General features: G+C 45.1%; 1 protein-coding gene across 1 annotated transcript in view; it reads right to left on the bottom strand.

Moving 5' to 3' along the window:
- Window positions 1–2571: 2571 nt before the first annotated feature.
- The window catches only part of LOC147611252 (uncharacterized), a 51151-nt gene continuing 40543 nt past the window's right edge, over window positions 2572–13179 (bottom strand). The window contains exon 2 of the mRNA XM_086784308.1: window positions 2572–3367. The gene's annotated coding sequence lies outside the window, so the exon portion shown is untranslated. The remainder of the gene's footprint in view (window positions 3368–13179) is intronic.

Here is a 13179-nt window from a genome sequence, read left to right on the forward strand (position 1 = left end):
GTCCATGTTTTTGTCCACGACAATGCATGGGTTCCATACTTGTGTTACTCATAAAAACAAGTGTGCAAGTAAGAGTTCCTCTCAAAGTCTAGGAACGAGCCTTTCTCAGTAAGAGCTTCTCCCAAAGTCTAGGAATGTGTCTTTCTCTTCTTCTACAGATTATATAACATTCTACCAGATGTGGTGTGGTCATGTATCCAATATCATATATTACGTTCCTACTTTCCTTCTTCCCACGGCCATGATTCAGTAATTTGTACAATGGCTCCTAGAATTGCTTGTAAAAAAAATGAGTGGATACAAACTTAAAAATTATGTAATAAGTGATAAGGACTCAAGATACCCATGAACCACTTCAAATTAGAACAATGCACTTTAACTTTTAACCTCCACACACATGCATCATTGGCAATCATTTTGTCCTTGTTGCCATGGCACTAAGCTTTTTGAAAATTCTTGATCAACCTTTAAGCTATGCCCAAGTTCATTTGGGCAATCACTTCTCAAGGTGCACATTCATGCAAGTCCTCCAGACCAGATTGACTTGGGCAATCATTTCTCGACATCACTTATATCAATGACTTGTGCATTCATGTAATTCCTCCATGATCAAGGATATAATCAAAACTCACAATGAGTGCCAAAAAGCTAGCTTATTGTATTGAAGCCTTGCCTACATATTCAACGACTAGTAACTGTTAAGGCAAGCCAAAAGAAACAGCATACCCAAAATAACATCTTTGTGAAAGCCAACTTTCATAAAAACTAGAGAATAAAAAGAACAGGATCTACAGTGCAACTAGATCATCACACTACTTTAACCTTACCTAAAGAGACCCCTACAAAATATCAACATCAAAGAGAACCACTCTGTTCAAATTGTAGTGTATGATTTTAACTCTTTCGAAAGAGTGACAAGAGCAACCCACATACTTATATTCTTCAATGCCCAATATTTACAGCTAAAAAACTCAATTTGGACCAAAAACTCTCAATATGTCTACCATAGCTTGGCAGGCCAATTGTTTTCATTCCTCAAAAGGGTGCTGGCTTTGTACACATCAAAAATCACATTTGCTTGGTCTTATGTAGATTTCTGAAGTGCATGAAAAACTGATGCATGCTGGGAGAAGTGCTAGAGAAGCATAGGTATATAGGTGTACACATCTTTGGCCTTGATGTTAACCAAGTGACTTGCAAACCCAGTGATCCCCAGGTAGATCAAAGAGTTGGGTTTCAGCCTTGGCAAGTAGTAGTGCTACTCAAAATCTCACACCCCCACTTGTCTTGGCATTGAAGTGTCCCTAAAGAAGTCTTGTTCCTCCACAGAAGTACTATGTAAAGTAGCATAATATGTTGACCGGGATATTATTATGCAATCCCCATGTGATAGGGGAGTGCTCATAGAAACAGCAGGTGTGATAAATTATATACCAAGATGAATCCAAGAACATGCCCAAATTCACCTTTTAGGAAAGTGCATGTTATATACTCATGGTAGTCAACCCACAAGACTATATATATATATATACCTAGATGAATCCAAGAACATGCCCAAATTCACCTTTTAGGAACATGCATGTTATATACTCATGGTAGTCAACCCACAAGACTATATAACTATCAACTCCATTATGCATAGTATGGACTAGATACTACAACATCCCCACTAACGTCATCAGTGCCCAATAGTGGGTGTAGAACTCTGTATCAAGATATGCTCTCACACACACTCCACACACACACACACACACACACATAAGGGCATATATTCACACAAAGCCCTTCGTACTGAGTTTCTGTCAAACCTCCGGAGATGCAGGGCAGACTCAGCCATAATGAAGCCTAGCACTAAGGGAAGTAGCAAATAGAAAGAATTAGTACAGCAAATAAGTAGTTGATAGGGAAAATGCACCGCTAAAGATGGAAAGAATAAGCACAATATCAACTGGCCGCAACTCGGACGAAAACTTCACAATGTGAAATCTGCATGCTGAATTATATACCTAGATGAATCCAAGAACATGCCCAAATTCACCTTTTAGGAACGTGCATGTTATATACTCATGGTAGTCAACCCACAAGACTATATAACTATCAACTCCATTATGCATAGTATGGACTAGATACTACGACATCCCCACTAACGTCATCAGTGCCCAATAGTGGGTGTAAAACTCTGGGTCAACATATGCTCTCACACATGCACTCCACACACACACACACACACACATAAGAGCATATATTCACACAAAGCCCTTCGTACTGAGTTTCTGTCAAACCTCCAGAGATGCAGGGGCAGACTCAGCCATAATGAAGCCTAGCACTAAGGGAAGTAGCAAATAGAAAGAATTAGTACAGCAAATAAGTAGTTGATAGGGAAAATGCACCGCTAAAGATAGAAAGCATAAGCACACTATCAACTGGCCGCAACACTAACGTCATCAGTGCCCAATAGTGGGTGTAGAACTGTAGAACTCTGTATCAAGATATGCTCTCACACACGCACTCCACACACACACGCGCGCACTGATAAATTATCTGATTAAGTACCCACACATAACAAACAGATTTTCTTGGATTGATGATAGATGTGGATTAAAGAGCATTGCCACCAATTAGATCCCCTTACACCATCACATACTCTATTCTCATGTATAACTATGTGGTCCGTCCCCTCTCAGGACTCTGATGGCTCTGTATTGCAAGGGTTGATTTTGGGCAGCAGGTCCATTGGATTTCCCACTTTAAATTCAAAACAGGTTGCCCAAGTGTGCAAATATATGATTCTTCTTTAGCCCTACATGCCACACATGCCTATGTATGGAGAGGTAGATGATCCTATGGAGATGTGTTTGACAAAAGACTCAAGGGCAACTTCCAAATCGATATGATTGTGCACACTACCTTGAAAAATCATGTCACCTCAAAAGCCAATTTGGCTAAACAGCAGTTGTAACATCATGCCAATGGCATCAGAACTGAAAAAAAACAATGCTCTGAGTGTGAACACTACCAGGATCATACCTGTGAAAATGTACTGGTACATCTCTTAAAAAGATGATGTTTTTTGGCCTTGAGAAGGCCCAACACTGGCAAGGTGGGGCTACTATTTGACAGCACCCTATCCCACACTGGCAATGTGGGGCATCCTACAGCACACTGCTGATGTCACCATCCTTCAAGTATTACCCTTACTGCCACATCAACTTCTTGCAATGAATCATCGGAGCTGGTACTGTGATAATAAACCGGATCCTATATAGATTCTAGCCGTCATCCGAATAGTTAGCTTGACAAAGTGATCTTCATGTAACCCTATAAGCAGTAGATAAAAGCAGTATCCAACAAAAGGGCTATTGACTGCCTGCAAAATAGTACATTGGGTTTTAGCTTTTCAGTCAGAACCTTCACATGTCACTTCACCATTAACAAAAAGATGCATGTCCTTATGCCACCTAGATCTACTTAGACCACAAACGCTCGATATGGAAATTAGATTATTTTAACCTCTTACAAGGATCCATTACAATACCTCAGCAGTGTATCCATCATGCACAGTGGCATAAAACAAAATGGATATGGCAACTGAAAAGCTTGTGAATGGGAAATTGAAGACAGTGCTTTGTAGGATGGGAGATCCATGTTGCACATGCGTGAAGAGCTCTTTATTGTGATAAGTTGTGCTTGCTCATGGAACATGTGTGAAGGCACGATTTTTGCTTGTCTTGTTAGATAAGATATGATGAATGATGATCTTGGAAGTGTAAACAGACTTTTCTGGATTGAGTGGGAACTGTATCCCAGGCTGAAGAGAAGGCGTGACTATGCTCACCTGGGCTGGAATCTGTGTACGAGTGGGCTGCCCACTGGACTGGGAAGCTCTTGAAACATCTCCATGCTAAATCCTTGGTGGTTGGAGATTCTTCCTGGCTTTATCTGCTTCACTGAGCTGCTCCTGGACGCTTCTTCTCGCAAACTTGAAAGATCAGTAATAAGCTAGGGACTAGTTCCTTTTTATAGGGCATTTTTGGACCTGTTTAATGGGTCAGCCTGCTCAACCAGGTCAGAACCAGCCCAAGACAGGTAAAATAAGCTGTCCCTAACCTGATTTTCTGCCCAACTGAGGCCTGACCTGTACACTGCTGTACAGCCATGTACGATCTGTCAAACAGCACCCTTCCTGTCCAAACTGGTTCCCAGCCTGTCTAGGCTCTTGCAGGTCCTATGGCTTCTTCATCACACTAGTGCCCACCAGCTCTTGCCTTTTTTTTTTCTCCGAGAAAAGATCCTTTCATTAGTTATATAAAAACGCCCGTAGGGCTACAAAAGATCTCTCCTGCTCAAAGGGAAACAGAGCAGTGAATACAGCAAGGCAGCCCGGGAGACTCTCCCTAGGTGCTGCAAAATATAAGCATCAGTACAAAGGACTGAGGGGCTAGATCATACAATAGGGGGGGGGGAAAGCCAAACAGGAGGCCTGTAATGCCAACGGGGGGATCCCGTGTGTAAGGTGTAGAAGGGGCCTCTGCGCCAGGTGGTGTGAAAAGCCTGGCGCCGCAAGATCGCCTCATCCGAGTCACCCCGGATGCGGTCATACTGTCCTCGCAGGGTGTGGATCAACTCCTGCCAAATCCCCCGTATAGTCTATGCTGGTGGCTCCAGTCTCCCCTCGAAGGCCGTGAAACACCGGGCCCTCCAGGTGAACCAGATGGTGAGGCTGCTGAGGAGCTCCCATCGTAAATCTGTCATGGCCCTGTGAAAATGGAGCAGGACAAGTGTGGGCATGGTGGTTGCAGAGTCAGAATATTTTATGATTCACATGGGGGGTGCCCGGACAGTGTTTAAGATGTGTGGACATCCCTAGGTGTGAAGGGGGGAACTAAAAACATTAAGTTTTAATGTTTATTGGAGTTTGCCCCTAGGCCTTAGTGGCCCTAGGAACTTATTAAAGTTGGGGCCCTAGGGATTAATTTGGGGAGGAGTTTTCTCTCTCTTCTCTCTCTCTCTTCCCTTTTTGGGAGTCGTGGAGTAAAAGAGGAGTTTCTTCATGCGCATGTTCCCTAGCGTGGAAAAGAGGAGGAGAAGGGCTGTTGGAGAAGTCGTGTTGCTGCTGCTGATTTTCTGAGTGCAAACCAGCCGTACAGAACTGTACGGCCAGAACTGTGCAAGCACTCTTTCTCTTTCTCCTCTGTTGCTGGCTGCGCACAGGAACTGCTGCTGGAATTCTCTGCGCACAGGCCAGTACAGGCTGTACCAGCAAGTACACAGCCCGTACAGCCCTGTACGACAGCCGTACAGTGTACGGACAGGGCTGACGCACGTTTTTCTGAGTCCTGAAGCTGCAGGTGGCGCTTGTCAGGTGGCTGGACAGACCTGAATACTCTGATTCAGGTTGGTACAGGAGTGGACAGCAGGCTGTTTATGCAAGTACAACTCCTGGCACGTATCCCGAGGCGGTACAGACGTGTACTGTGCTGATTTTCAGATCTGTACTTTCAAGGACAGCATAGGAGTGAGCATCAGGAGGAGGATACAGGCAAGTGCAAGCACACGTGTGAAGCAGGGTTGTGGATTCAAGTGCCTGCAAGCACAGATTGGTGCTGTTGCTTCCTCCAGTGTTGTTTCACGAGCTGAACTTGGTAAGCTCTGTTTCTGTTCATCTATCTCTCTTTCTACTGCTTGATGTCTGTTGCAGATATGTGTTATCTGGCCCCTTGTGAGAGGAGGGGTATGGCAGATTGACAAGGGATTAAGACAGAGATTGGACAGCACATGTGTGATTGAGCTGAGAAGATGTATCATGCACTTGAGTTATGCCAGATGTATGCCCATGGCTGGCCTGCTTAGTGATCTTGGCTGATCAGAGGGAGGCACAGTGTGTTGTTTGAAGACACAGATCTGTGTGCATAGATCCTCTGTGCTGAGAAGGATTTGTGGGCCGTCAGATTGGACTTACAGGTGTAAACTCTTGGCTGGTCTTTGTGTTGTACTCAGCCATTCATATTATTTTAATTGAATAAAGAAATACCGCAAGGGGCGCCAAGCTTTGGGGCCAACAGGTGTCGCTGTGTTTTCAGATTTGGGCACTCTAGCTCCAATCTGTGTTTTATTTCTCATCTAGACTACAAGTGGACGGGTGATTGCTCCTACCGCACTCTGGTTTCTATCAGAGGCCGGTTTCAAGGTTCCGTCCCCGGGACCAATCATCAACTTTTTGAAGGGGGTGAGCTCGTGGTTGCTTTGAAGAAAGCCATCGCTGAAAATTCAGCAAACATGTCTGATACAGAGGAAGAGTACTTCTATCATGAAGAAGAAGAGCAAGAGACTTCTCCTGAGAGAGATGTATCTGAGGATATTTTTGCAGGAGAACAGGCTGCAGATGTTGAGCCTTATGAGGATGTAACACAGCCAGAAGATGTGCATGGTAAAGAGGATGATGATGCTCGGTTCAAAGATCGCTTGGCTAGTGTTATGGATACTTTTATGCAGCTCACACAAAGTGAGAGATTTGCTGAATTTTTGAGATCTCGCACAGAGCGCCGCACAGAGTCCCAGAAAAAGAAGAAGAAGGTTCGTTCGAAGAATCTTCCTCAGGGTCATAGTGGTGCCATTCCACAGGAACCATCTTTTGGCCAGTTTCCGAATATGCAGCATGCTTATGGTGCAAACTCTCAGAGTTCCTTCTATGGACAGCCACCTATTCCTCAGCAGAATATGCATCCAGGTTATTTTGGTGGTGGCTCGGTGTTTCAATCCATGACTGGGGGTTATCCTCAGGGAGGCATGGGTATGTATGGGCCTTTTGGAGCCAATTTTCAGCCTGGCATGCAAGGGAATATGTATGGTGGTATGCAGTCCGGTATGGCTGGAAATATGTTTGCAGGCATGCAACCTGGGATGCAAGGCAATATGTTTGGTGGCATGCAGCCAGGTATGCATAATGGAATGTATGGAAACATGGCTGGAATGTATGGTATGCCAGGCATGGGAATGGGAAATGTTGACCCAATGATGGGTATGAATGTTGGGGGCAGCAATCTCACGAAACCACTTCCATATGATAATCTAACGCCTATGGGAAAGGCGAAGGATTACAAGGAAGGGGGAGCTGCAGTGAAGTTTGACACTTTCAGTGGGGCCAAGGATAAATTGAAGGCACTTACCTTTTTACAGCAGTTTGATGCTGCTTTTTCTGGTGGGAATTACACAGAGTCCTCTAAGGTGAGGAAAGCTGCCACTTTTCTCAAGGGCAATGCTTTGCAGTGGTGGTCTACTCTTCTTTTGCAGGGCATAGCACCCACCACATGGGTCCAATTCAAACAGGTTTTCTCTTCCGTATGGCTCACATCTACATTTGAGGTGGATGTTATGACCGCATGGCACAAGCTGGATGCTTCAAAGTGTGATAGTTTGGAGGATTATAACAAGAAGTTTTGGGAAGCTCTACTCCCAGTGACTTCTTATCGTGCCGTGCCATTATCTGAGCAGGTAGAGAAGTATTGTTGTGGGCTGCCCAAGGAGGTACGAGATTACTGTATAAAGACAAGAGTAACGAACATGTCACAGATGATTGAAAATGCTATGACAGCTAATGCGTTACTCACAGGTGGTTCATCTGGATTTAAAGGCAGTAAGAAATTGAGCAAGAAAGCTGAAAAATTTGGGCATGCTTCTCGTGATGCTAAAGGGTCTACAGAGACAAAGTATAAGAAGTTGCCAATGCCCAAAAAGACTTCTGAGAAAAGACAGGCTTTGAGAGATGCTCAAAAGTGTTTTTACTGTACTGAAGAGGGGCATATGTCATTCAATTGTCCCAAAAGAACGTCCAAGAAGGACCCTGACAATAAAGGAGAGCCCAAGCCAAAGAAACCAAAGCCTTCTGCAGGCTTAGTTCCTGATCTTGTGGGGGAGCAGCTAAGTGGTGAAGCTACAGAGTTGTGCAGGGCATGGGGCAAAGTGAGAGATCAGAATGCTTTGATCTTCTTTGACACAGGTGCTAGAGCCAACTTCATTTCACCAGATTTGGCTGGCCGATTGGGGATTCGCGCAGAGGAGATGGGGCCGTTACATGAGGCAAATATGGCTTGTCCAGGGTATGCAGAACCTGTTACTCCTATCATTGGGAAGCTTCGGCTTCATTTGCAGGGTTATGTGGACAGCGAAGAGTTCTTCATCATGCCTTTGGATGGCTGTGATGTTTTCTTACAATAGGAAAATTACTCTGACTCATAGAGGGAAAGAGCATGTATTGGATGTAAAACTCAAAGGGGAATCTGTTCCTATTGTATCCGCTTCGGCGATTTCATCAGTAATGAAAAAGCATCTTTCCGCGTACTTGATTTATGTAAAGGATGCACAGGATGATGAGTCTAAGTCTAATTTGTCAATGTTAGATAAGGACAGGGCTGATTTCTTAAGTGGGTTTCAAGACTGTTTTTCCGAGTCATTGCCAGGAGAATTACCTCCTGAGAGGCCAGAAGATCATGCCATAGATCTGATTCCTGGAAGTACTCCACCGAATAGACCGCCGTATCGTGTTAGTGCAGCCCAACAGGAAGAGATTATGAGTCAGGTGCAGGAGCTATTGAATAAGGGGTTGATACAGCCTAGCTCATCACCCTTTTGCTCACCTGTGCTCTTAGTGCAGAAGAAGGATGGTTCTTGGCGCATGTGTATTGATTACAGGGCGCTGAATAAGAATACCATCAAGAATCGATTCCCCATACCGAGGATCGATGACATCTTGGACCGCTTACAGGGCTCCACAGTTTTTAGTCGTATTGACTTGAAAAGCGGGTATCATCAGATACGCATTAGACCCGAGGATGTGCATAAGACAGCATTCCGAACCACATTTGGGTTGTATGAGTTCTTGGTTATGCCCTTTGGTTTGACGAATGCGCCTGCCACATTTAACAGAATGATGGACAGGATTTTCAGGCCTCATAGAGAGTTTGTGGGCACATTCTTTGATGATATGATTGTGCATTCACGAACTGAGGAAGAGCATAGAAGGCATTTGGCCATTGTGTTTGCAGAACTCAGAAACCATAGATTGGTGGTTAATGGCAAGAAGAGTGAGTTTTTCTTGCAGGAGATACATTTCCTGGGGCATATTGTGTCTGGTCATGGAGTCCGTATGGATCCAGCCAAGGTGGAAGCAATACTTAATTGGCCAGCTTTGAGGACCGTGCATGATGTACGCAGTTTTCTAGGATTGTGTTCCTATTACAGGCGTTACATACGGCACTTTGCTGAAATTGCTTCGCCTCTTCATGCTTTGACGAAGAAAGCAACTCCGTTTAGATGGGCTGATCGGGAAATTACAGCATTCAAAAAGCTCAAAGAAAAGCTTACTTCGGACCCAGTATTGGTGTTACCGGACCTCCGAAAGGTTTTTGTTGTCCAGTGTGATGCATGTGGAAGTAGCATTGGTGCAGTTCTCATGCAAGAGGGACATGTCATAGCCTATGAGAGTAGAGTTTTGCAAGATGCCGAGAAGCATTTACAGGTGTATGAGAAAGAGATGTTGGCTGTAATTCACGCTCTTTCTACTTGGAAACACTACTTGCTTGGGGCTGATTTCACTGTGCAGACAGATCATCAGACCTTGCGATATTTCCTCACGCAGACTAAGCTTTCAGAGAAGCATATGCGTTGGGCAAACTTTTTGTCAATGTTTCACTTCCAAATTGTGCATGTGGAAGGCAAAAAGAATGTAGTGGCAGATGCTTTGTCACGCAAGCCACAGGTCTCTGCAGTTTCACTTGCTTATCATCATGAGCTTGATGAAATGAAAGAGCAGTATGCCCATGATGAGGACTTTGAAAGGTTGTATGATCAGATGTCTGAGGGTCAGCGGCATGAGCATTACACTCTCAGAGATGGGTTTTTATTGATGCATGGCAGACTGTGTGTTACCAGGCCATTGCGACTCAAGGTTATGATTGAAAGTCATGCTCCACCGTATGCAGGTCATAGAGGCATTGACGCCACGGTCAAAGCAGTGGAGACTTTTTTTTATTGGCCAACCTTGAGAAGAGATGTTGATGCCTTTGTGAGGCAATGCATCGTATGTCAGAAGGTAAAGTTTGACCGTCAGAAGACACCATGGTTATTACAGCCTTTACCTATTCCGGATAGACCTTGGGAGAGCATTGCCATGGATTTTGTATTTGATCTTCCACGGACACAAACGGAAAATGATGGCATCTGGACTATCATATGCAGGTTCAGTAAGCAGGCTCATTTCATTCCCGTGAGGAAGACAATTAAAGTGGATCATATGGTGAAGTTGTTCATGGCGAACATCTTCAAGTATCATGGCTTGCCTACGTCTATCATTAGTGACCGTGATCCACGGATGACGAGTTTGTTTTGGAGAGGGTTGTTTGACAACATGGGTACAACTCTCAAGTTTTCATCGTCATTCCCATTGTATCTTCCTTTGGTGGAGTTTGCATATAACAACACTGTACATAGCTCGACAGGCAAAGCGCCTTTTGAGATTGTAGGAGGAGGGAAGAAAGTACCACCCCTTTTGCATACAAAGGATAAGATCTTTGAGGCTGATCAGTATGTGGAGAGCTTGGATGAAGCTTATTGGAGAGTTAAGTTGGCCCTCCAGAAAACTCAGCAAAAGCAAAAGAAAGCCGCAGACCGTTCACAGACGTGCTTTACAGTTTGCATTGGGTGATTGGGTTCTTTTGCGTTTTGAAAAGGCTAGACTCAAGAAGATGAAGGGTAAAGAGCGCTTATTCCCTAAGTTGAGTATGCGATACTATGGGCCTTTTCAGGTTTTGGAAAAGATTGGTGAGGTAACCTATCGTTTGAAGTTACCAGATCACTGGAGGATTCACAATGCTTTTCACGTGAGTCTTCTTAGACCTTTCCGTGGGGATGTGCCTGAGGATGTATCAGATGAGGCTCAGCCGGAAGTTGAGGAACTTGATGAGGTTCTGATTCCAGAGCAGATACTGGCACATAAAGAAAGGAAGGTACGAGGTAAAGTTTCCCGTCGCTATCTTATGAAGTTCAAGAACTATTCACCGATGGATGCGAAGTGGATGGAGGAAGGTGACTTAACAGATTCACCTCAGGTTTTGCAGCTTTATCTCGATGCCTTTGAGTTAGAGCCGACTCTTATTGTGGCTCATTCAGGTTCAGCAGAGCATGGGTCTGGAGCATTACCTGATGCTCAAGAGGGGGGTAGCACCTCCGCTCCCTTGATACAGACAGGCTCAGATGACATCTAGAGGTCGCTTGGTGCAGATTTTATCTCATCCGAAGGTACTGAGGCTGACAGTACATCTATTTATGGGACTTCTATGATATATGTGTACTAGTCACATGGAGATTTTTGTGGATATGTATGGTTCACAGTGGTATACAACTTGGACTATTACTATGCCATTGGTTTGCAGTGAATGTTGATACATGTGTATGGCTCAGAGAGATTGGGACGCTGATCTTGCCATATTGTATATTTCACTTTGGATATTTTGATGCATCACCAGAATGCAATCGAGGACGCTTGCCATCTTTCAAGAGGGGGGTATGTCATGGCCCTGTGAAAATGGAGCAGGACAAGTGTGGGCATGGTGGTTGCAGAGTCAGAATATTTTATGATTCACATGGGGGGTGCCCGGACAGTGTTTAAGATGTGTGGACATCCCTAGGTGTGAAGGGGGGAACTAAAAACATTAAGTTTTAATGTTTATTGGAGTTTGCCCCTAGGCCTTAGTGGCCCTAGGAACTTATTAAAGTTGGGGCCCTAGGGATTAATTTGGGGAGGAGTTTTCTCTCTCTTCTCTCTCTCTCTTCCCTTTTTGGGAGTCGTGGAGTAAAAGAGGAGTTTCTTCATGCGCATGTTCCCTAGCGTGGAAAAGAGGAGGAGAAGGGCTGTTGGAGAAGTCGTGTTGCTGCTGCTGATTTTCTGAGTGCAAACCAGCCGTACAGCACTGTACGGCCAGAACTGTGCAAGCACTCTTTCTCTTTCTCCTCTGTTGCTGGCTGCGCACAGGAACTGCTGCTGGAATTCTCTGTGCACAGGCCAGTACAGGCTGTACCAGCAAGTACACAGCCCGTACAGCCCTGTACGACAGCCGTACAGTGTACGGACAGGGCTGACGCACGTTTTTCTGAGTCCTGAAGCTGCAGGTGGCGCTTGTCAGGTGGCTGGACAGACCTGAATACTCTGATTCAGGTTGGTACAGGAGTGGACAGCAGGCTGTTTATGCAAGTACAACTCCTGGCACGTATCCCGAGGCGGTACAGACGGGTACTGTGCTGATTTTCAGATCTGTACTTTCAAGGACAGCATAGGAGTGAGCATCAGGAGGAGGATACAGGCAAGTGCAAGCACACGTGTGAAGCAGGGTTGTGGATTCAAGTGCCTGCAAGCACAGATTGGTGTTGTTGCTTCCTCCAGTGTTGTTTCACGAGCTGAACTTGGTAAGCTCTGTTTCTGTTCATCTATCTCTCTTTCTACTGCTTGATGTCTGTTGCAGATATGTGTTATCTGGCCCCTTGAGAGAGGAGGGGTATGGCAGATTGACAAGGGATTACGACAGAGATTGGACAGCACATGTGTGATTGAGCTGAGAAGATGTATCATGCACTTGAGTTATGCCAGATGTATGCCCATGGCTGGCCTGCTTAGTGATCTTGGCTGATCAGAGGGAGGCACAGTGTGTTGTTTGAAGACACAGATCTATGTGCATAGATCCTCTGTGCTGAGAAGGATTTGTGGGCCGTCAGATTGGACTTACAGGTGTAAACTCTTGGCTGGTCTTTGTGTTGTACTCAGCCATTCATATTATTTTAATTGAATAAAGAAATACCGCAAGGGGCGCCAAGCTTTGGGGCCAACAGGTGTCGCTGTGTTTTCAGATTTGGGCACTCTAGCTCCAATCTGTGTTTTATTTCTCATCTAGACTACAAGTGGACGGGTGATTGCTCCTACCGCACTCTGGTTTCTATCAGAGGCCGGTTTCAAAATCCCTCTCCTGTGTCCAACTGGCGGACGAGAAATCCGGTGCCGGAACCAAGCGAGGCTGGCCCCTAATGAATCTGATGGCCTGACTGTCTTGCTCCATCTCATAGCCCATAGCAGGCCCTGACGAAGTCGACCAAGTAGCGGCACCCCACGTAAACATACCCTCTGGAGAGAGGGGG

This window comes from Cibotium barometz, chromosome 47 (assembly GCF_041138505.1).
Source record: "Cibotium barometz isolate CiBa-2024 chromosome 47, ASM4113850v1, whole genome shotgun sequence".
NCBI classification, from domain to species: domain Eukaryota; kingdom Viridiplantae; phylum Streptophyta; class Polypodiopsida; order Cyatheales; family Cibotiaceae; genus Cibotium; species Cibotium barometz.